General features: G+C 44.3%; 1 protein-coding gene and 1 pseudogene across 1 annotated transcript in view; one reads left to right on the top strand and one right to left on the bottom strand.

Annotated features, from left to right (window-relative positions):
- The window catches only part of fmn2b (formin 2b), a 359,438-nt gene that overhangs the window by 207,006 nt on the left and 129,346 nt on the right, over positions 1-23,086 (bottom strand).
- Positions 7,218-7,325, top strand: LOC129699896 (U2 spliceosomal RNA; annotated as a pseudogene).

Raw genomic sequence — 23,086 nt, 5'->3', positions numbered from 1 at the left:
AACCAGTGGGATCAAGGGAGAAAGCAGGAACGGAAGGGGTATACTGATTTTAGATAATCAGCCATGATCATATAGAATGGCAGTGCTGGCTCGAAGGTCAAATGACCTACTCCTGCACCTATTTTATATGTTTCCTAATCTGAGGAAGGACATTCTTGCCATAGAGGAAGCACAGAGAAGGCTAACCAGACTGATTCCTGGGAGGAATGTCAGGACTTTCATATGAAGAAAAACTGGATAGGCTTGTACTTGCTAGAATTTAGAAGATTGAGGAGGGATCTTATAGAAACTTACAAAATTCTTAAGGGGTTGGACAGGCTAGATGCAGAAAGTTTGTTCCTGATGTTGGGGAAGTCCAGAACAAGGGGTCACAGCTTAAGGATAAAGGGGAAATCTTTTAGGACTCAGATGAGAAAAATATTTTTTACACAGAGAGTGGTGAATCTCTGGAATTCTCTGCCACAGAATGTAGTTGAGGCCAGTTCATTGACTATATTTAAGAGGGAGTTAGATGTGGCCCTTGTGGCTTAAGGGATCAGGGGGTATGGAGGGAAAGCAGGTACAGGATACTGAGTTGGATGATCAGCCATGATCATATTGAATGGCGGTGCAGGCTCAAAGGGCTGAATGGCCTACTCCTGCACCTATTTTCTATGTTTCTATGTTTCAACGCTGGTGAAGGAAAATGGGATAATGTACAACGAATGTGATTGATGGTCAACGTGGGTTGAAGGGCCCATTGCCCCGCTATATCTGTCAACAATATTCTGTCGGCAATGCCTCATCTTGCTTCATTTATGTAAAATAACTGCATTATTTCATTGTATTCACTTTCATTCCTGGGGAGCACAGGATTACACCAAAAATTGACATGCAACCAATTGAGCACATAACAAACCTCGTATAGCATGTTAAGTATATTTAAAAGGTAGTCATTTTTAATTAAATTTGAAACACAGCTTGCTTGAGAGGGAGGTTAGTTTGCATGCGTATAAGGTCATAAGTGCCAGGAACAGAATTAAGCCATTTGGCCCATCAAGTTTGCTCCACCATTCAATCATGGCTGATCTATCTTTCCCCCTCAACCCCATTCTCCTGCCTTCACCCCACAACCAAACACCCGTACTAATCAAGAATCTGCCCATCTCTGCCTTAAAAATATCCATTTGCTTGGCCTCCACAGCAGTCTGTGGCAAATAATTCCAGAGTCACCACCCTCTGACTAAAAAAATCCTCCTCATCTCCTTTCTAAAGGCTTGTCCTTTTATTCTGAGGCTATAGCCTCAGCTCCTGGACTCTCCTACTGGTGGATACTTTTGATTTTTTAAATCCAATCATTGTTCTCTCATTTGCGGGGCGGCATGGCAGCGTAGTGGTAGAATGACTGCCTTACAGCGCCAATGACCTGGGTTTGATCCTAACTACGGGTGCTGTCTGTACACAGTTTATCAGTTCTCCCCTTGACTTGCGTGGTTTTCTCCAAGATCTTCGGTTTCCTCCCACACTCCAAAGACGTACAGGTTTGTAGGCTAATTGGCCTAGTGTAAACGTAAAAAAATTGTCCCTAGTGTATAGGGTGTTGTTAATGCGTGGGGATCGCTGGTCGGAGCAGAGATGGGCCGAAGGGCCTGTTTCTGCGCTGTATCTCAAAACTAAACTGAACTAAATCAAAGACACAATATTCATCAAGAATCACAACACTAGCAAAACAATTCAAATGGGGAATTAACTTCAAGCGTCTGTGGCAAATCCACCATAAATCAAAGCATTTCAACCTTGTGATTAAACAGCAATGGATTGAGTAATTTGCTGGATTTGTCTTGGAGCCACAAAGCCTGAATAGACAAATAGCAAGGAAATACCAATTTAATCACTCACAAAAGTCTCACTGCATCTTGAAATCTAAACCCACAGCAAATTTTCCAGAGGAAAGTCTACTGGTAAAAGTATCAGTTATCAGACCTATAAAGTGGACAAACCTCTCCAAAATATATTTGCTACTTGTAAATCATGCCAATTTCTAAAATTAGTGTACAAAATCATGAAAGGGCTTGATCATAAATTGCAAAGAAAATTGACTTATTTGCTTCTGTAGATGTGTCAAAAACCAGTGACTAAAGAATTAAAATAAACCATAGGATTGCAAGAAAAATCTTTCACCCAGACGTCAGCAGAGCAAAAAAAAGGTATAAGCCATCATTACATTCAAACTAAACGTAAATGTGTACAAGAACTGCACAATTATTGATCAGGTGCTGGAAGGTAGGGTGGGAAGCATAGCTTTAAATCAGCATAACTATGATGGATTGGATAGCCATCTCCCGTTTTTTTTGTTTTTTAACGTTTCTACATTCAGAGGAAATGTTTTCATTAGTTTATTTTATTGCCTGGCATCAAAACTAACGCCCGAAAAACCCACAAACACTCAAGTTACTTTTGAAATACCTTTGCTGTTTGAGACCTGCTTTTTCCCTATCTAGTAAACGTGTGACCTGTGCATTGGCTTCTTAAGAGTCATAGAGTCTTACAGCGTGGAAACCTGCCCTCGCCGACCAACATGCCCCATCTAAATTAGCCCTACCTGCCTGCATTTGGCCCACATGCCTCTAAACTCATCCTATCTAACTACTCCGTCTAAATGTTTCTTGAACGTTGTGATAGTACCTACCTCAACTACTTCTGCCTGCACCTCGTTCCATACACTTAATTGACCTGTAAATTGCCCCTAGTGCATAGGAATGCACAACTGGGATAACATGGAACGAGTGTACGGGCGATCGCCGGATGCCACAGACCTGGTGTGCTAAGGGCCTGTATCCATGCTGTATCTCTGAAACTAAAACAGCACCCCAAAGACACAAGACGATTGCTTCCATTTCAGTTGAGTCTCAGTGCAGATGTTTATTCAAGAGAGAGTTGCATATAGCTCTTAGTACTAACGGAATCAAGGGATATAGGGGGAAAAGCAGGAACGGGATGATGATCATATTGAATGGCTGTGCTGGCTCGAAGGGCTGAATGGCTGCACCTATTGTCTATGTTTCTGTGGCCACCGCAAGTCCATGAGCAAGTAGATTATCCAACTGATGCAAGGTGATCCAATGCAACAGGACACCAAGTTCTGCTGCACATTCCTTCGTACAGAAGGGAAGCGTGGCCTAGAATGCCGACCAGCGGCCAACGTCTACCGCGGGCCCGGTGTGGACTTACCATCACCTTTGGAGGGGAGCTTCGACCACCGGCCCTGCGGTCTGTGGTACTTCTGGCTGCTGTGCGGCGGGGACTTTAAATCTTCGACCGCCGGCCTGCGGCCTACACCAACCTGAAGTCTCCGGTGGGGAAGAGCCGACTCTGGACTTACCTTGACTTTTACCTGTCTGCACATCTGGATGCCCGCAGCGATGGCTGCAGAGGGTTGAGGTCCCGACCACGGGGGAAAATGGAGGAGGACTGGCCAAATTTTGTGCGTTCCACCACAGTGATGAATCCTGCGGTGGATGTTTGTGTTAAATTTTTAGTGTGTTTTTGTGTGTGTTCTTTATCATTGTACCGCTGCTGACATATTCATTTCACTTGCACTTTATGTGCAATGTGACGAGTAAAACCATATTGTATTGTATTGTAGAAGGGGCCCAGCCTTGTCCAAACTTGCCTTTTACGGACACAAGCCAACCTACAATTTTTTCATTGGGAAAATGGTAGCAGCATTTCCGGCTACATAATTCGGACCTTTGTACCAAAAACGACATACAGGTCATTATGATCATTTCATGAAGTTACCCACTGAAGTAATATCAGAACTACAGTGGTGGGCAAAAAAACGTTTGACATAGTTTCAGCCTATTATCATCACTAACCCTACGTCAATTATCCAAACAGATGCCAGTGCTCAAGACTGGGGAGCAACTAACTCTATATCCAGCACAATTAGTAGATGGACTAACCCAGAATCATCGTTACCACTTACACTGGGCATTAATTATCTAGAGATGTTGGGTGACTTTTATGGTTTAAAAGCATATGCATAAATATGCATCACTTGCATGTATGGTTATAAATAGATAATACTACGGTGGTGGCCTACATTAACCATATGGGCGGCATAAAATCGGTATCATGCGACAAGTTGGTCAACACAATTTGGCAACGGTGTGTCCAAAGACATATTTGGCTATCAGTCACTTACCTGCCAGGTAAGTGGCAGACACCAGGTCACGTAAATTTAATGACAACATCGAATGGATGTTAAAACCCAAAAGGTATCAAGCAATATGGCACGCCAGATATCGATTTATTTGCATCGAGGCTAAATCACCAGGTACCTATGTAAGTCGCTTGGGAACCAGACCCTGAGGCAGCAGCGGTAGATGCGTTCGCGCTGGATTGGGGAAATTCTTCTTCTATGCATTTCCTCCCTTCTGCCTCATCAGTCGGGGACTACGCACAGTACAAATGGACTCTGCTTCAGGTATTTTGATAGTACCCGACTGGCCTACACAGCCATGGTTCCCAATACTCCATGACATGGTTGTTGAAACTCCGATGGTATTCCCCAGTGACCCAGAGTTGTTAACACCCAGTGTCGGGCACAAGCCACCCGTGTCATGAAAAAATCAAACTCCTGGGTTGCAGATTCTGCACAAACCACTTCTGGGACTGGGATTATCATAACAAACCGTCGACACCATGTCAGCATCCCTCTGAACATCCACTGAAAAACAGCACTTGTCCAGCATCAAAAAATGGGAGAAGTACTGCTTGGATACAGGGACCACCTATTCAACCGCTACAGTTACCAACGTACTGGAATTCCTGGTGAACCTTCACCACGATGAAGGACTTCAGCTACAGAGCCATCAACACAGCTAGAATTGCCCTGCCTGTCTATTTCAAAACCAGCTCCAGGACAACAGGCCATGGGGTCCCACCAGCTGGTGGTCAAACTAATGAAGGGTATTTACAACTCTAAACCCCTAGACCATGGTACACCCATATATGGGATGTCAGTGTGGTCCTGACATACCTCAGGGGATGGCCACCAGCCAGATCCCTCAACCTGGAACCATCTATGCTCAAAACACTCATGTTGATGGCACTTGTAGCTGCACAGAGGGTCCAGTCACTGCGACCATATTGCGACTGGACACCATGCTCACAGCTCCAGACCAGATCTCTGTCGTTGTCCAGGAAATGATCAAACAGAGCAGACCAGGAACACCTAATCCAGTCATGGAATTCCAGGCTTACCCGCCAGCAACACGGTTATGTGCCATGACCCTATTATCCTACATAGACACAACCAAAATATTCGAGGGAGATGAAAAGCCTTGTGGGTCAGTCATAAAAAACCTTATGGTCGGGTGACGAGCCATTTCGGGATGGCTCAAGCAGGTGCTAAAAGCTGCTGGGATAAAAACTAACATGTACAAAGTTCATTCCACCAGGGCAGCATCCACGTCGACGGCTAAAAGAATGGACGTGCCTATAAACCACATCCTGGCTACAGCAGGATGGTGGGGGGAAAGACCGTTCAGAAATTTTATAATAAGCCATTGGCAAAACCTGTTTTATTTGCAGGAAAGATTTCCAGACTGCAAATATTTAATTTAAGCCCAGGGGAGCAATTTTAATTTCTTTGTTGTTATTGTTAAAAAATACCATTGTGTTTTTCTACAAACAGATTCATTGGTTGATTACGATAACACACTTCCTCCCTCAAAGACTTCGGCAGTGATGTAGTAATAACTGTTACACGGTTTGAAATCACAGAGCTTTGAAATCTTCACGGAATCACCCACGTGACTCCGAAGTAAAATAGTAAGATTAAACGAGAACTTACCAGTTTAAAGTTTGATCTGTATTTTATGAGGAGTTACGATGAGGGATTACGTGCCCTCCGCTCCCACCCTCAATAATATGGGTCAAATTCATAAACTGATGTCTCCTTATCTTTACTATGTTTACTTCAATAACTGTGTCTATCTGTGATTCCACACCGCTGCTTTGAAGTATGCCGCGCATGCGTGCTGAACGGGTTCTTCACGTAATCCCTCATCGTAACTCCTCATAAAATACAGATCAAACTTTAAACTGGTAAGTTCTCGTTTAATCTTACTATTTTACTTCGGAGTCACGTGAGTGACTTCGTGAAGAACCCCGCTTCCACGCATGCGTGTCATATCGCTACACGCATTGCAACGAGTCACACAGGGGGGAACGGCGTTCCCCAAGCGGGAGAATTTGAAAGTCGGGAACAGCAGGTAAGAGACTCTGCGTTCCTTTTTTACTACTTACTTTTAGGTGGCTGCGGAAAGCCGGCGGGGAGAGCCGTGGAGGGCGAGCAGCCAGCAGCAGCAACAGCACGAGTTTCCCTGGAGGGGAACAACCTGAGCCCGACTTTGCTCCCGCACCGGCAAAATTCACCTCTCGGCCGGGCGGGAAGCAAAGTAAAAAAGGTCCCTATGCCAGTCTCAAACGAGACTGGCTTGGGAGCAGTCGGTAGCAGCCAGCGCAGAGGCTGCGGGACAGGCAGCTCGGACCAGCAAGGGGCTCGGAACACTCAGCGAGTGCAGCGGCACTGATGGAGTCGGAACGGGACGTTCGGGCTGAAAACCTTCTTCAAAAGGTAAGGCCCAGGGTCCAGGGGATCCATAGGTACAGCCGGGGTTACCGGCTGCGGAACTGCCGCGAAGGACCAGGCCCGTGAACACCGGGGTCGGTCCAAGCGGCTCGAACCCGACACAGGGAACGACGGTCACCAGCGGGAGAAGGAAAGTCGGGAACAGCAGGTAAGAGACCCTGCGTTTCCTTCAACTTACCTTCTAGGTGCAGACATGGACCAGGTCCATGTAAGGCCGGCGGGAGAACCACGGAGGAGCGGCAGCGGCAGCAGCAGCGGCAGCAGCAGTGGGAGCCGGCAGCTGCAGCAGCACAGACAGCGGCAGCAGCACTAACAGCGGCAGGAGCACAGACAGCGGCAGCAGCACAGGCAGCAGCAGTGGCAGCTGGCACTTCGTGAGGAGCTGGCAACGGCAGGAGCAGCATGGGCACATCGATTCCCGGAGAGGGAAAAACACCTGTGCCCAACTTCGCTCCAGCATGGTGAGAAAGTTCATTTCTCGGCAGCAAAGGACTTTGCAGTTGACTGGCTGCAATCTACTACAAGGGACCAGTATGTGAGTACCAGGGTCAGTCCCATCGGGGTTTTAGTTACAATAATCGCTTCTCGGCTTTTTGGCTAAGATCAAGTGTAGTATCTGTTCTTATCAGTTTAATATCTGATACACCCCTTATCTACGGACCATATATATTAAATAAAAACTATAGTAGCTGTTATCATCAGTTTTAATGTCTTATATGTCCCTTAGCTAAGGACCATATAAGTAGGAGTGCCCAGAATTGAGGGCATTAGAGTGGGGTTGACCGGCTGCAACGACCACTAGGGACCAGTACCGTCAGTACGGGGGTCGGTCCCAGGGGTCTAAGATAAAGGAGCAGCCAGGAGTGCTGAGAGCGTTGAAGCCAGGTTAAAGGAATAGATGGAAGCAGCTGTGCCAGTTATCCCCCTCACCGGCCATATCCACTTCACGGAAGGAAGGACAAAACTGGAGAAGGAGGACCATGGAACAGCGGGCAGCCAGCAGCAGCCAGCGGCACTTGGATCAACCGTAGTGGGATCAGCTGTGCCCGATGTCGGCCCCGCACCGGCCAGCTCCATGCGGCCGAGCGGTAGGCTAGACACAAATTAAACAAGGTAGTGGACTCAGAAGGGTCTGACTTTGCATAAAACCACCGGCAACCAGCGCCCGAGAGGGCTGGAGCGGGAAGAAGCGGTGTATGGAGCCTTGCTCCAACGTGATAAAACCACAGCAGTACCTCTTTGAGGGCTGCACAATGCTTCTACCCCATCAGAGGGGAGCACTGTGGGTCAGTTCTGGGCTGACCTGCAAGAGGGGTCCGCAGAACAAAAGACAAGTGGGCAGCAGTTAAGCCCCACAGGGGTACCCCGTGCGGGACCCTAGAGATCTCTAACTCTATAAAAAAGAGTAGGCAGGACCCTGATGGGCCAGAGCCTGGTAATACAGCGTCCCATGATCCTAACACAGCAGGGACTCTGCTGGACATGGTGGCTGATTACTTTAGCCAAGTCAAACATGGGTAGACTTGGATCCAGGATGGCAATAGTATTACTATATGTCTGGCCACATACGCCAACAAGGGAAAAAATTTACAAACACTGGCCAGACATCTGCCACCTGGCAACGGTGAGGCATTACAGGTGCCCAGTGTAAACCAATGCATTTGGCAGCATATGGACGAACATCAGGAACCAGGACCTCAAGATCCAGAGAACCTTCAAGGGATTGACGGAAGGCATCATAGCATACACCCGCACCCTGGACTAAACGTAGGTAACCAAAGACCATAAAGACGCACTAGATCTGTTTAATAATATGCAATATGACCTGAACTACAAGTGGAAGGCGGCCATTCAGCCAGCACTAGGACCCCAAAAATGCTACCATTTGCAAACAAAGAACCGTGTGTGGACTAAGCCAAGACACTGGGGCTCATTAAGGCCAGCGCAAGGGCCTATTTTGGAGCATGATACCAGCCACAGGCAAGGCCATAAAAAATGTGGCTCATACCAGTAGCAGTGTCAGAAATCAATATAACCTGCAGGATCCGTTTTAGGGTATGGCCAGGGCGGCCACCCTGGAAGATGCGGAAGCCTAAACCTCCCACACAACCCCGAACAAGAAATATTAAACCAGAACCTTATTTTCTTCTGTTAAAATAGGGACCTACGAGGGTAGGGGAGGTTGCAACACTACAGTTATGTATGGTATATAATCACTACAGATTCATATAATCTCAGCAGTATTCAGGGTTATCTGATAGGGTTTTTTCTCATCCCAATAACCACAGTACATCATACACCAGAAGGGCATTTTGTCCTTACATAAACCAAACAATCTAAAACCCACATGGTGCTACAAGATTTGTACACGAAAGATTGGATTGAACATATTTATTAAAATAAAATAGAGTAGGGTTGCAGGATTATCATTGATTTAACCCTAAACACATTTGTTCTAGATATTCATTTTAAGATGGATGCTCTTATTATTGATGAAGACTTGGTGTCAGTTGCGGGTTTCTATATGGCAGGCATTGACTCAATAGAGGAACTTTGGCAATATAGAGCTTACAAAAGGGGCAATCATTAGACCCAATATTATGTACTAAAATTCGTAAACCAGCTTGGCATTGTTATGTAAATAAGCCATAGGGTGAGGTTTTCCCCCGTTCGGACCCATCAATGGGGTACTAGGGTAAATTCAACCACACTCGGCATCTGGAATTTTCAGAGTACCCGACTGACTTTCTCAATCATGGTATTTCAGTCTTACAGGGGATGGTGTTAGAACCATGTTCCCTATGAACATTGCCAAAAAATTGTTGATTTATCCAGTGACTGGAGACTCCATGCCATAACACTATGGATTTATTGATTTGTAGAGTCTAACAGACCCACTATACTGTCAGACAGGACGATGAATCTCATCTCATCTGCACTAAGACTGTCAACACGGAAGCAGTACCTTGGACACATCAAGAAATGGGGCATATACTGCTTGGACAACAATCTCGGCCAAAAACATTCTGGCCGTATTGGGATTTTAACAAGCCTCCATTAGGATAATCGATGGAGCTACAGTGCCATTAATAGTGCCACAAGTGCACTCTCCAATTACCTATCACAAGGATCGGAACGGCACGCGGTGGGAGCGCACCCCTGGTAAGCAAACCAGGTACTCCGAAATCTGGGACGTGGGTGTCGTTTTCTCAACATGCTGAGGAGCTTGTAGCTCATAACAGCGTTGTCACCTCAGTAACAGACCAGGAAGATGGTTATGCTCATGGTGTTATTTACCGCACAACAAGTCCAGCCATTAAGCAAACTGAGCCTGGACTCCCTGATCATCTCACCGAGAAACTGGTGTTGTCATACAGGATTTAATAAAAGAAAAACAGATCGGGTTCCTCGGGTCTAGGGTTTGATTTTATGGTACACCCATATGGCAAACGACTGTGTATAACAAGACACATCTAACAATACATAGCATATACTCGGAACATTCGAGGTCAGAGTATGGAGTTGTTTATCTCTTACAAGAAACTGCATGATAGGGTCACGACTCAAACTATATCAAGGTGGCTCAAAATGGCAGGAATAGACACTGATGTTCCAACTCTCATTCCACCAGGACTGCAGCAACATCCGCAGCAATATTGTACAGGTACCCACAGACCAAATCCCCAGAATGGCAGGAGGGTCATTTTAAAAAAGGGTTTTTCCACAGGTTGTATAATAAACCAGTTTATTTGGAGCCATCATTGTATTAAGAAAACATTTTAGGTTCAACAAAATAATTTGCCCGATAGGTTACAGGGTTATGATTCTCAAAATTTTAAAAAGTGTTATATTTTTTCGTTATACCACACAACTCTTTGTATAATTGTGTTTTAAAACTACTAATGATGCTCTCTCCCAATACCCAAGGCAGTTGTGAAGCATGGACTCGTTCCACGGCATGAGGTCACAGAGCTTTGAAATCTTCACGAAGTCACTCACGTGACTCCGAAGTAAAATAGTAAGATTAAACGAGAACTTACCAGTTTGAAGTTTGATCTGTATTTTATGAGGAGTTACGATGAGGGATTTCGTGCCCTCCGCTCCCACCCTCGTATGATCATATCAAAAACTGGTATCTCTTTGATAATCTTACTATGTTAGATCATTATAGGTTCCTGTGACCTCACACCGCTGCTTTGAAGTATGACACGCATGCGTGGAAGCGGGGTTCTTCACGAAATCCCTCATCGTAACTCCTCATAAAATACAGATCAAACTTCAAACTGGTAAGTTCTCGTTTAATCTTACTATTTTACCTTGCACTAAACATTAATCCCTTTATTTTATATATGTGCACTGTGGAAGGCTCAATTGCAATCTTGTATAGTTTTTCCACTGACTGGTTAGCACCCAACAAAAAGGTTTTTCACTGTACCTCGGTACACGTGTCGATAACCAAAACCAACCTAAACAAAGTTGGGGTAGCACGTCTCTCTACAGTGCTGTCAGGCTGAAGAACTTTCAACAAATCCTTAATTTCCAGCCCTTTGCTGCCAAATGACAACAGCCACAGAGCTCAATAAAACTCTTTCACAGTGAAAGGCTAGCAGGTAGAATGTACTAAGCACTTTATTTTTTTTACACAATGCCAGGGTGTAAAAGGACCAGAGGAAAATTTCAAACAACACTATGAAATGGAAATCGGAGACCCTGAAACACCCCATAAAAATCTCAAAATATAATAAAAGAGAACATGATCTTCTCAGTCAGTCTAAACAAATGGGTTTGGTAAGACCAGGCGACACAGAGTAACCCTGTCATAATAAAGCAGCTTTACTAAGCGCATTGAGCAATGGGTTGGAATAGTTTGTCAAATCAACGCTAATTGTTTCGTGTGTCGCTGAAACCAATTAACAAGTCACTCACCCGCAAGCCAAACAGAACCTCTGCTAAAATTCTGCTTTTAGTGGCAGCAGACTACAAGCACAGTCAACAAAAAACAACCCTGTAGCTGACAGCAAAGCGCAAATAATATTTAATTATGATAAAGTTGGATGATTTGAAAAGTATTCAAGTGTTAGTTTATTGTCACGTGCACAATGAAAAGTTTTTGTTGTGTGCTAACCAGTCAGCGGAAAGACTGTGCATGATTACAAACTGAGCCATCCAGTGGACAGATGCATTTTTAAACTCCAAGTTTGGCACCATTGATAATAAATTAGAAATAAATGAAGCTACTGCATTGATAAACCAATGGGGAAAAAAGACTAAGTGGTTAAAGAAATTGCCATGAAGTGTGAATTTTGAACCAAGGTTAAGGCTGAAGTTAGATACAAAATGCTGGAGTAACTCAGCGGGTCGGCAGCATCTCTGGAGAAAAGGATGAGGTGACGTTTCGGGTGGAAACCTTTCTTTAGACTGTCTGAAGTGTTCGGACCCGAAACGTCGCTTATTCCTTTTCTTCAGAGATGCTGCCTGACCCGCTGAGTTACTCCAGCACTTTGTGTTTTCTTCGATGTAAACCAGCACCTGCAGTTCCTTCCTACACATTGTGAAATGATATACCAAGGAAGAAATTAAAATCAAGATAAATGTTTCAGTTTAGGCAAGAGCAGGAGATAGAACAAACCCAGTCACCGATGGACTCGGGAAAGAGTGATGGTTGAGAACGCAGGAAAAAAACAGGTCATTCCATGGAAAGATATGCTATAAACCCCATGTGCTCTATTTGATCCATCTTTTATTTGAGGAGCACAGGTCAGATTTGAGTTCAAGCTGAAGATAGACACACAATGCTGGAGTAACACTGTGGGCACGGCAGCACTTCTGGAGAAAATAAATAGGTGACGTTTTGGGTCGAGACCCTTCTTCAGACTTAAGGACAAGCTGCCTTTTTGCACCAGCACAACTTCCACCTCAATTTATGCAAAGTTACGGTGGAAATGTAGGGTGTAAATGCTTTCTTGTGTCTGCCTTCAACCATGTTCTGCCAACATTCTGCCATTGTATTCAAATTTAAAAGCAACAAGACTACAAACATGGAACTCCTGACCATTTGACGCTACCGGACAGTTTAACTCAAATTTACAAATTATGGCGACACAGTGGAAACCCAGGTATAATCATGACTGTCTGTCTGTATGGGGTTTGTATGTTCTCCCTGTGACCATGTGGGTTTCCTCCAGGCGCTCTGGTTTTCTCCCACACGCCAAAGATGTGCAGGTTTGTAGATTAATTTGCTTGGGTAAAATTGTCCCTAGTGTGTAGGATAGTGCTAGTGCACGGGGTGTTTGCTGGTCAGCATGGACTTGGTGGGCCGAAGGGCCTGCTACTACACTGTATCTCTAAAGTCTAAAATAATTGCCTTCAACTATATTTTCCTCAAGCAGCTGTGCAAAGAATTGATTTTCATGGTTGAAAATCGATCCTGACTTTCCCTCCTCTTGCATTTACCAGTCTTCTCTCAATTGTCCTACTGTTTTATAAACTTTGTTACAATTACTATCAGCGTTGCTCTTCAATAACTGGAGATATTGGACAGTGCTTGCTTTGTGGAACTTTAAATAATTTATCTTCCAAGTGAAACAGACATCACTCCAGCCTAAGATAGACACAAAATGCTGGAGTAACTCAGCGTGACAGGCAGCATCTCTGGAGAGAAGGAATGGGTAGCGTTTCAGGTCAAGAGCCTTTTTCAGACTCCCCAGAGATGCTGCCTGTCCCGCCGAGTGACTCTAGCTTTTTGTGTCTATCTTCGGTATAAACCAACATCTGCAGTTCCTTCCTACGCATCATGTGAAGGCGGCCCAGCTCGGGGCTGGAACTGCGCTCCCATGAGGGGCTGTGACGCTCCCGTGAGGGCGGCCTGGCGAGGAGCTGAGACTCTCCCGTGAGGGGCTGTGGCGCTCCCATCGGAGTGGCCCAGCCCGAGGGTGGAACGGCACTCCCGTCGGAGTGGCCCAGCTCGAGGTGGAACAGCACTCCCGTCGGAGTGGCCCAGCCCGAGGGTGGAACGGCACTCCCGTCGGAGTGGCCCAGCCCGAGGGTGGAACGGCACTCGGAGTGGCCCAGCCCGTGGAACAGGGCGATGGCCCAGCCCGAGGGTGGAACTCACGTGGATCTGGCTTGGCGGCGGTGACCTGAGTCCTGCGTCCGCTGGACTGGAGGGCGGCAGCTTCGACCACCCCAGGCCGCGGTGTTTGAGCCGGCCCGTTTGCGGGGTTCGGTGAGCCGCGGGACTGTTTATGCCATCGCCCGGTGGGGAATCGCCTCAGCGCAGAGGGAGAAGAGGAGGGAAGAGACAGTAACCCTAAGATTTTTGCCTCCACCACAGTGAGGAGGTGCTTGGAGGATACACTGTGGTGGATGTTAATTTGTGTTTATTGTTGTTATTATTGTATGATTGTATGTATGACTGCAGGCACGAAATTTCGTTCAGACCGTAAGGTCTGAATGACAATAAAGGAATTCAATTCAATTCAACTACAGCCTGCTGAGAAATAGTTAAAAGCTTAGTTGGTGACCACACACACACACACACACACACACACACACACACACACACACACACACACACACACACACACACACAACACACACACACACACACACACCCCCACACACACACACACACACACACACACACACACACACACACACACACACACACACACACACACACACACACACACACACACACAGTGTAACGTCAGTCAAGATAGAGATCTGACCACAAATTTAAGAGCCAAGAGTCCAGTCTTTCATTACTAGTTATCAACCTATTCTCTGGGGGGTAGATAGATTACCTAAAAGGAAACAAGACAATAAGAGTTATTTAGAACTGTTCACATCCTTCTCCTGACATTCCAAAACACTTCAAAGGCAATTTTAGTGTAGTCTCTCTTGCAAAGTATCTACTCCAGTTTCGTTTAAAGTCAACACAAATTAAGCTGAACACTCACTGATTATGATTGTCATGAGTTATTTGGAGAGCATTTCAACCATTAGTTTGACATTGAGCTTTTTTCCACCCACCCCACCCCCCGCAGGCCAAGCAGTATCAGAAGGATGCTGCCTTCAACAATGAGAAGCAGAGGATATAGATTTAAGGTGAGGGGGAATTAACCTAAGTGGCAACTATTTTTTTACACAATGGGTGGTGGGTGTACGGAGGAGGAAGTAGTAGAGGCAGGTACTATCGCAACCTTTTAGGAAACATTTAGACCGGACATGGATAGGATAGGCTTATAAGGATATGGGCCAAATGCAGACAGGTGGGACTAGTGTGGATGGGAAATGTTGGTCGGCGGGGGCAAGTTAGGCCAATGGTCCCGTTTCCATTGTGTTTGACTATGGTGCTAGTGATTAAATCTCCATGGATTTGCAAAATTCCTTGCCATCAGTAAAAAAGTGATCCAATCCACTTCTGCAAGGCAAGCTTGAATTACTGGAAAGTGGCTTATAACTTGTCTGGAACATCTGGCAGATTGACAACAAACGTTTACTATTGGCGTTCAAACATCAAGAAATTTGGTGCATCTGCAGAAGTCCCAATGTACAGAGTGCACGCTATCCTCTGGTCATGTTCCGATACTGGACTGTGCAAAGAGTCCAGGCACTAAGCACAAACCTGTCGCAATACTCACTCATTTTCACTGAAGAATATGTTCACTACAGCTACTCGAACCCAGATATCACGAAGGAAACAATTCTAATTGTTTGAGCAGAGTTAAGTTTAGGTGACACTAATGGACCCTAACTTGCCCATTTTTGAATTACTCTGGTTTGCTGAAGCGGATTTCAGTTGCTTAAACGTTCTTCAACGCCTAAACTTTTAATCACATTTAAAACATTCAATTTTACAACATGCGAGTGCTTTAGAATAACATTCAAAATTATTCATAGGTTTGACAGTTAGCAAATTTGGCATATACTTTTTATGAAAGATAGACACAAAGTGCCGGAGTAACTCAGTGGGTCAGGTAACTTCTCTGGAGAACATGTACAGGTTACGATGGGTAGGTGATGTGTTGTATGCAACGGCTGATGGGGCGAAAGACCAGGACTAAGGGGACTGTCCCTGATGCGACTGGGAGGGGGAGCAAGAGCAGAACTAAATGATACAGAGGAGACACATGTGAGGGCCTCATCAGTGATAGAAGAGGGGAACCCCCTTTCCCCAAAGAATCAGAACATCTCGGATGTCCTGGTATGGGACAACTCATCTTAGGTGCAGGTGTGGCGGTAACAGAGGAATTGGGCGAAGGGGACAGAGTCTTTGCAATAGGCAGGGTGGGAAGAAGTGTAGTCCAGATAACTGATTGAGTCAGTAAGTTTGTGAAAGACATCAGTCTCCTATGATGGGGACATCATCTATTCTTTTCTTCCAGAGATGCTGCCAGATAGTGGCCAGGAATATAAAGAAGGAAAGTAAAAGCTTCTTTAGATATGTTAAGGGAAAAAGAGTAGCAAAGTCAACTGTGGGTCCCTTGAAGGTTGACACGGGTGAAATTATTATGGGCAACAAGGAAATGGCAGAAGAGTTGAATAGGTACTTCAGATCTGACTTCACTAAGGAAGACACAAACAATCTCCCAGATGTACTGGAGGACAGAGGATCTAAGGGGGTAGAGAAACTGAAAGAAATTTTCATTAGGCGAGAAATAGTATTGGGTAGGCTAATGGGACTGAAGGATGATAAATCCCCTGGGCCTGATGGTCTGCATCCCACAGTCCTTGGGGAGGTGGCTCTAGAAATAGTGGATGCATTGGTGATCATTTTCCAATGTTCAATAGATTTAGGATCAGTTCCTGTGGATTGGAGGATAGCTAATGTTATCCCACTTTTCAAGAAAGGAGCGAGAGTGAAAACAGGGAATTACAGACCAGTTAGCCTGACTTCGGTGGTGGGAAAGATGCTGGAGTCAATTATTAAAGAGGTAATAATGGGGCATTTGGATAGCAGTAAAAGGATTAGTCCAAGTCAACATGGGTTTATGAAAGGGAAATCATGCTTGACTAATCTTCTGGAATTTTTTGAGGATGTAACAAGTAAAATGGATGAAGGGTTGCCAGTGAATGTAGTGTATCTAGACTTTCAGAAAACCTTTGATGAGGTCCCGCACGGAAGACTGGTCACTAAAATTAGAGCACATGGTATTGGGGGTAGGGTGTTGAGATGGACAGAAAATTGGTTGGCAGACCGGAAGCAAAGAGTAGGAGTGAACGGGTCCGTTTCAGAATGGCAGGCAGTGGCGAGTGGAGTGCCACAAGGCTCGGTGTTGGGGCCACAACTGTTTACCATATATATTAATGATTTGGAAGAAGGAATTAGGAGCAACACTAGCAAGTTTGCGGATGACACAAAGCTGGGTGGCAGTGTGAACTGTGAAGAAGATGTTAGGAGGTTGCAGGGTGACCTGGACAGGTTGAGTGAGTGGGCAGATGCGTGGCAGATGCAGTATAATATAGATAAATGTGAGATTATCTACTTTGGCGGCAAAAACAAGGGGGCAGATTATTATCTCAAAGGGGTTAGGTTAGGTAAGGGGGAGGTGCAGCGAGATCTGGGCGTTCTTGTTCACCGGTCACTGAAAGTTGGCTTACAGGTACAGCAGGCAGTGAAGAAAGCTAATGGAATGTTAGCCTTCATAACAAGAGGATTTCAGTATAGGAGTAAAGAGGTTCTTCTGCAGTTGTATAGGGCTCTGGTGAGACCACATCTGGAGTATTGTGTACAGTTTTTGTCTCCTAATTTGAGGAAGGACATCCTTGTGATTGAGGCAGTGCAGCATAGGTTCACGAGATTGATCCCTGGGATGGCGGGACTGTCATATGAGGAAAGATTAAAAATACTAGGCTTGTATTCACTGGAGTTTAGAAGGATGAGGAGGGATCTTATAGAAACATATAAATTTATAAAAGTCTGGAAAAGCTAGATGCAGGAAAAATGTTCCCAATGTTGGGTGAGTCCAGAACCAGGGGCCACAGTCTTAGAATAAAGGGGAGGTCATTTAAGACTGAAGTGAGAAAAAACTTTTTCACTCAGAGAGTTGTGAATTTATGGAATTCCCTGCCACAGAGGGCCGTTGAAAACTCAGTCAATTGGCCTTCACTGCCTTCTGTGGCAGAGAATTTCACAGATTCACAACTCTCTGGGTGAAAATGTCTTTCCTCATCTCAGTCCTAAATGTAGGAAGGAACTGCAGTTGCTGGTTTACACCATAGATAGACACAAAATATTGGAGTGACAGCGTCTCTGAAGAAAATTGCTAGGTGATGTTTTGAGTCGAGAAGCCTTCTTCAGACTGAGAGCCAGTGGAAAGGACTGTTTACTATGGACGGCTTGATTGTAATCATGTGTAGTCCTTTCTCTGACTGGATAGCATGCAATAAAAAGCTTTTTACTGTACCCTGTTATGCATGATAATAATAAAAACTAAACTAGTTCAATTACCAAGCCAGTCGGCTGTTACAGGCTATAGGAGAACACAGCAACATTTAGGGAGACATTGAGATCAGAAAGCAAAGGGCAATAATAAAATTAATTCTCAGTTGAGAGTTGTGGATTGGATCATTTCAAGGAGATCTACAAAGGCAATGCTTTTTCATTTACTGGGTTACAAGAGATTGCAAAATTGTAAACGACATCCAGTTGAACACGTATCGTTGGATGCAGATTGCACATGGAATGACTTGTGAAAGCCTTTTCTTTGAACTGAAGCGAATAGGAAATGATCAAATTACGCCTCGTAAGAATGAAGGGCCAACTGGTGATGGTTTGCAAGCAAAACAACAGGAAAAAGTCACAGTTAGACAGAAAAGTTAGCTAAAATATATCTGAAGGATTAGACAAAGAGGATTCCTGTAACAACGAGTTTAGTTTAGTTTATTGTCACTTGTACTGAGGTACAGCAAAAAAAAATGTTTTGGTTGCATGCAATTCAGGCAGAGCAAGTGGTTGCGCAGCGGTAAGCTGTTGCCTTACAGCGCCAGAGACGCAAGTTCGATTCTGACTACTGATGCTGTCCGCGCTGAATTTGTACGTTCTCCCTGTGACTGCGTGGGTTTTCTCCGGTGCTTCTGGATTAGAAAATAGGTGCAGGAGGAGGCCGTTCGGCCCTTCGAGCCAGCACCACCATTCATTGTGATCATGGCTGATTGTCCCCTATCAATAACCCATACCTGCCTTCTCCCAATATCCTTTGACTCCACTAGCCCCTAGAGCTCTATCTGACTCTCTCTTAAATCCATCCAGTGACTTGGCCTCCACTGCCCTCTGTGGCACGGAATTCCGTAAATTCACAACTCTCTGGGTGAAAACGTTTTTTCTCACCTCAGTCTTAAATGACCTCCCATTTATTCTAAGACTGTGGGCCCTGGTTCTGGACTCGCCCAACATTGGAAACATTTTTCCTGCATCTAGCTTGTCCAGTCCTTTTATAATTTTATATGTTTCTATAAGATCCCCCTCATCCTTCTAAACTCCAGTGAATCCAGTGATTCTTCCCTAACTCCAAAGACGAACAGGTTTGTACGTTATTTGTCTCCAGTAAAATCATTTTACCGAAGGGCTTTTTTCCACACTATATCTTTAAAGTCTAAAGTCAGCAGAAAGACTGTAGATGATTACAATCAAGCCGCCCACAGCGCACAGCTCAAGGATAAAGGGAATAACGTTTAGTGCAAGATAAAGTACAGTGATGTACGATTAATTTACCACAAGAGTAGGAAAAGTAAAATTAATGGCATGGGAATGTGAACGTTGAGGATAGGAAAATTGAGAGTACACAAACAGTCATGGAAAATGAAACATTGGTCGGGGCTTGAAGGAATGATTTGATGCTGCAAACATGTATAAACTGAAACTTGACTAAATATGCGGGTTAGCTGAATGAAGCACATTTCGCTGTAGGGATATGTACTGGGGAAAGCACAGGAGTTAAAATTTGCAATATCATGTTTATACCTCAAGCTAAAACAGCAAACCCAGCCAATTGTTAGACAAGGTTACAACCGTCTTGAAAGTAATGCTTGATTTTCCCCATTCGCATCTTATCTCCATTACTACAAGGAGGAAAATGATTTTGAAGCTTGATTTTGAAATGAAGCACTTTGAGACTGATCAGAATTCGTCCAGCAGCATTTTAGAAATATACGTGCGGTTTGCTGGAAGCTACACATCATAAGGTGATGGGAGTAATTACCAGCAGCTGTCACTCAAACCCAGCCCACAGTACTACCGGAGGGCAAAACTTCCATCAATGCTTAAGTCACAGAGAACATACCCTATTCCATGCTTTCTGGTAATATTGACCATCATTGTTCAAGGAGCAGAATTGGGCCATTCGACCCATCATGTCTACTCTGCCATTCAATCATGGCTAATCTATCTTTCCCTTTTCAACCCTATCCTCCTGCTTTCTCCCCGTAACCGCTGACACCCTTACTAATCAAAAATCTGTTAATCTCCACTTCAATACCCATTGACTTGGCGACCATAGCCGTCTGTAGGAATTAATTCCAGAAATTCACCACCCTCTGATAAAAGAAATTCCTCCTCGTCTCCTTTCTAAAGGCATGTTCTTTTATTGAGACCCTTCTTCAGAAAGGACTGCAGTTCTTTGTCTCTACATTTCCGAGTCAGGATGATCTTAGTTTCCTCAGTATGGGAAAGGTACGTCCTTTTATTCTGAGGTCTAGTCCTTGACTCTCCCACTAGTAAAAACCAGATTCACTCTATCCAGGTGGATAGGGAATTTTGTTTTAGCAGCAGTAGAGGTGGATTAATGTGACGGTCTCAGCAACTAACTCATTGCTCATCACATCATGCCAAAAGATTCCTACTTTCATAAACCAAGCTAATTTGCACATCATATTTGTTATAGGATTTGCTTTGTTAATGTAAGCATATTACAGACTCTTCCAGTTGATGATAACCCAGTCATACCTCCATGCTCCTGTCCAGCAGAATGAACAGAGGTTTGACAGCAAACACCACAAGACTTGGGAACAGCTTTTCTCCTCAGTTAACAAGTTCCTGAATGGGCCTTCCACAAGCACGATTACTGTTCTATTCACCTCGATCTCAATGGGCACATTGAATATTGTCTAAGAATCTGATGCGTTACAACAATGAAAACTCTCTTCCACACTCTGTAACTTCCCCCTTGTCCCATCTATTGTACCCGAATTTGAACTGATTGTATCTATGTACAGTAAAAATAATCTGCAGATGCTGGTTTATACCAAAGTTAGACACACGGCTGCAGTAACTCCACGGGCCAGGCAGTATCCCTGGGGAAAATGGATAGGCAACGTTTCAGGACAGGACCATTCTTTAGACAGATTGTCGTGGGGATGGAGTGGAACTAGAAGACAAGACTAGGAAAAATCGGGGCCAGCAACATATGACCTCATGCAGGTAGTTCCTTGATAGGCCAAAACAGTGAGTTATATTGTGGCGAACTGTGGAACTAGTTAAATTACTTTTAGTGGAGGAAGCGGGATGGGGGAGTAGTGGGGGAGGAGTGTTTATTTATGTATGTATTTATCTATATTTTGTCTGTCTAATCTGTGTCTCTTTGGTATAAACCAGCACCTGCAGTTACTTTCCACACACTCCAGCACTGTATGTCCTTTTGTGTAAACCAGCATCCGCAGTGCCTTGTATCCACAAGCGAAAGCCATCCTTACTACTCACTAAAATGCAGCGTACTTCACTCCAGAGAAATAAAGATCAAAATGCTATTTGTGGCAGATGCACAACAAAGAAAAAAGAAACAAATCTGATGATTTGGTGTTTTAGATTGCATATACAATTGGACAAATAAATGCTTTAAATAATTCAGGAATTTGGCTTTGAATAAATGGACTTGGAGAGGGTTAAAATAATTCACTTCTAGACCTTCATGCCGCCTTACAAAGCCTTTCCAATATATACACAATTAAAATAGGTCTGCGTGCTTAACTTGGAAGTTTGATGCAAATGTGTTTCTCATTATTATATAAAACTAGAATTCCCCTGTGTAAGTAAGGATTTCTCCATGACAGTCTGAGTATGAGAAGGATTAGGAATGGCTGTTTGCAGGCTGATCTGTTCCTCCCGCAGTTAATGCACAGTAACTTACTAGTATTGTTGATCCATTAATCACATTTGAACTTACCAAATTTTAAAATGAGATCCAGAAACGGGACATTACAATGAATATACTGTTGAACGTTACATGCCTCATGGAAAAACGGACAGGATGGGTGAAATACAGTAACAAAGCAGCATTCTAGCAATTCACTAGAAAACATGCTCCATTGCATTGATATCTCTTGGAGATTAACTTTAAGGGTTTGCACACTTCAATAAAATAATTGGCCGTTAATGTCCTGCATTTCAAAGCCGAGGATATCACTGATGAAATCTTCATTTGGCTCTCTAAATGCAAAAGTCTGCTTATCTGGAATTCATTATATTCACTATAAAGAAGCAAACTAATAGAAGAGGTTCAGAGAATACTGTTCAAAGATAAGAAAGTATTATAGTTACGATGCATCCGACCCTTTGTGGTACCAAGAACAATTCAAAAGATAGCAGGTATTGGGTTAAACGCACAACTTTGTTTTGTCAGCCTACAGTTATAGCTTTATGATTGGATTATTGTCTGCAAGTCAAAAGGCATTGAGTTCAAGTGTATATTCAAGGGTTGTGTGTGTAATCCATTAATCGATCTAGAACCAGGCTGCGATAGTACTACACTGCTAATGATGCCACTTCAGATAAGGAGCAAAGATCTTAACTACTCTCTCAGGTGCACTTAAAGGATTCAACGCAAAGCAGATCAGGCAATGTTTTCATTATAAGTAGATGCTGGAGTATCTGTAAAATCTAATCTGTATCTCAGCGGGACAGGCAGCATCTTTGGAGAGAAGGAATGGTGACATTTCGGGTTGAGACCCTTCTTCAGACTGATGTCAGGGGAATGGGCGGGACAGAGATAGAATGTCGTCAGAGGCTTCGGTCGCGGGCTTTGTGTTGTGTTACATCGGGGGCTCACAGGTCCCTGGTTGGTGACCGACTTTTCGGGAGCTCCAGCCACAGGAGCTTCTTCCACCCCGAATCTCAAGGCTTGAATCGGCCCGTTCGCAGGACCTTTCATCGCCCGGCACAGCCAAGGGATCTTTCATCGCCCAGCGGGGGCTTCAATATCTGGAGCCTCAATCGCCTCGAAGCAGCAGTTTGATTGCATGACCGCGGGAGAAGATGGAAGGAAGAGATAAGACTTTTTGTACCTTCCATCACAGTGAGGAGCTGCCTGGAGGAGAGTCACTGTGATGGTTGTTTATGTTAAATTTATGTAATTGTGTGTTTTGTTTGTTTTTTTATTGTTATGACTGTATGGTAACAACATTTTGTTCAAATTATCTTTTTTTGAATGACAAATAAACGCAATTCAA

Source organism: Leucoraja erinacea, chromosome 8, assembly GCF_028641065.1.
Source record: "Leucoraja erinacea ecotype New England chromosome 8, Leri_hhj_1, whole genome shotgun sequence".
In the NCBI taxonomy this organism is placed as follows: domain Eukaryota; kingdom Metazoa; phylum Chordata; class Chondrichthyes; order Rajiformes; family Rajidae; genus Leucoraja; species Leucoraja erinaceus.
The sequence above is the reverse complement of the archived record's forward strand: the minus strand, read 5'-3'. Positions and strand labels throughout refer to the sequence as shown.